This window comes from Fukomys damarensis, unplaced genomic scaffold, assembly GCF_012274545.1.
Source record: "Fukomys damarensis isolate Sample0158 unplaced genomic scaffold, DMR_v1.0_HiC HiC_scaffold_27, whole genome shotgun sequence".
NCBI classification, from domain to species: domain Eukaryota; kingdom Metazoa; phylum Chordata; class Mammalia; order Rodentia; family Bathyergidae; genus Fukomys; species Fukomys damarensis.
In genome coordinates, this window is record NW_022900939.1 from 18,165,541 (window position 1) to 18,167,634 (window position 2,094).

The 2,094-nt window shown below is 60.0% G+C and overlaps 1 protein-coding gene across 5 annotated transcripts in view; it reads left to right on the top strand.

The window, feature by feature from the left end:
• The first annotated feature begins 258 nt into the window (after positions 1-258).
• Positions 259-2,094, top strand: part of Slc22a18 (solute carrier family 22 member 18) — a 24,957-nt gene continuing 23,121 nt past the window's right edge. For 2 of the 5 annotated variants that reach the window (XM_010635670.2, XM_010635669.1), the window contains exon 1: positions 1,723-1,820. The gene's annotated coding sequence lies outside the window, so the exon portion shown is untranslated. Of the gene's footprint in view, positions 338-1,716; positions 1,821-2,094 lie in introns of those variants that run through there. The other 3 variants (XM_010635671.3, XM_010635668.3, XM_010635667.2) reach the window with 3 other exon arrangements.

The following is a 2,094-nucleotide window of genomic DNA, read 5'->3' on the forward strand; positions in this document are numbered from 1 at the left end:
TCAGCCTGAATCAGTCCCCCAGCGAAACAGTCATGATGTTTCACCTGGAAAAGTGCAGAGGTTTGTTGAGTGGCCAAGTGAGAGGTTGGTACCATGGGCCCACAGCCAAAGCTGCTTCCCCTAGAGGAGGAAGTCTAAAGGTCCAGGGTTCCCAGTGCTTCTCTTTCCTCTTGTAGCCTGAAGGGCAAATTTCCCACACTCCCTCACAACCAAGAAGTTTCCCCGCCCCTACTGACCCATTCTTGATAAAAACAGAAGCTAGGATTTCTTCCGCCCAACCAGTTCCTTGCCTCCACAGCCCCTGCTTGGCACCAGTTGGCACCAGAGGAAGAGGGTGGTAAGTGACCCCTTCCTGCTCATCCCATGAATCCGGAGGACCCCAGGCCTCCCCCGCCAGGCTTTGGGCAGTTTCAGATGTTCACTCAACCCCTTCCTGCCTCTTCACCCTCCAGCCCCTGCCCAGAGGGGCAGCCAGGCTGGGAACCTGATTAGTCAGTCCCGGGAGCTCAGAACTTCTTGGGAACCCCTCACCTCCGCCTGGAGCACAGAACCATCTAGAACTCCAGTCCCCCGCCCCAGGGGCCTTAGATGGGAGACAGCCTGAGATTCCTGTCCCCAGCCCTCCTGTCTTCCCAGGCCAGCCCTACTGTGCATCACTCACTGCCTCACATCTCTGGGGGAAAACAGCTGAGCAGAGGACCTGGGGCCCGCCCTCCTCATATTCAAACACATTCCCCCATTTGGCTGTTTGCCCTGGACTGTTCTTCAAACACTGCGTGCATCTGTGAACAGACATCCTTGGGGACATCAAATGGCCCTGCCTGCAGGACTCAGGCTACCTGGCTCTGTCCCTAACTCCAGTTCTATGTCCTGCTTTCACTGCCTCTGCAGCTTTCTGCTGTTGAGCTGAGACTAAGACGTGGAAGAGGGACGTTGGTTCTGACATTTAGCCTGGTCACTGTCAGGTGGGTGAGGCCAATGTCTCATCTGGTTACCTGGCAATGGTCAACTATCTGGAGAACATTTAGAAAAGTGCAAGGCCTGGACAAACTGACCCCAGCACCGTGTGTGCTCCCGCCAGCTCCAGTCGGGGCTGGGTGAAGGCGGCGTAAGGCATGGTGCACTTGTGTACCACGCGTCTCCGGCAGCCCTCGGTGACACCGGCAGAAGGGTATGGGGACGTGGTAGCAGGGTGACACTGGGCAAAGCTAGCCAGGGAGTTCTCAGAAGCCACGTGGTCTGTGGAGGGACCTGGAGAAGCCTCAGCAGCGCGGTTCCCAGAAACGCTGTGGTCTCCCTATCCCTCCTCAGAGCAGTGCAGGCCCTCGGGAGGTACTAGGTACAGGTCAGACTAGGGCCTCTTTCCCTCCTTTTGCTTCTCCTCTTTGTTTCTTCCTCTGGGTCCTATGTTCCGCCTCCATCCTTCCTCCTCCCCGGCCCCTCCCCAAAAGGACAGGCGAGGGGTCAAAATATCTGCGTCCACCCAGGACAGTAGAGAAGTCAACTGCCAACAAAGCCGCCTGCGGAAGGAAGCCGGGAGCCGCCTTAAGGCCGTCGGGCCTGGGCGAGGGAGTGGCCGGGGAGGTGGGCGAAGCCTTTCTGGAGCTTGCCAGGCTTTGCCAATGAGTGCAGAGGTCCGAGCTCCGGCTCTCCCAAAACCGAAGGCAAGAAGTGGGCGGGGCCAGCAGGGAGGGGGCGGACCCATCCCGGATCACCCTTTAAGGGCGGGGCCGGGCTCACCCGGAAGGACAGGTGTACTAGGTCGCCCCGGAGGGCTCACTCTACGACAACCAGGGCCCACGTCAGTCCAGGGAAGGCAGGTACTTGAGAGCGCTCCGGCGCTAACGGCCTTGGGTCCCGAACCCCTGCCGCGTCCGAGCTTCGGTTTAGCAAGTTGCCCCGTGAGGCGTGCGAGCAGCTTGCTTCCCGAACTACCAGGCACCGGGGCATGGGCAGCTGCAGCCCCGCCCCGGCCCGCCCCAGCCGGCAGTCCCCGACTTTGGAGTCAGGTGTCCACAGGCAAAGCGTGGGAGGCCTCGACGCGGCTGTAAAGTGCGGTTGCTGCCGGTTGTTGGGGGCAGAGGGGATGGCAAG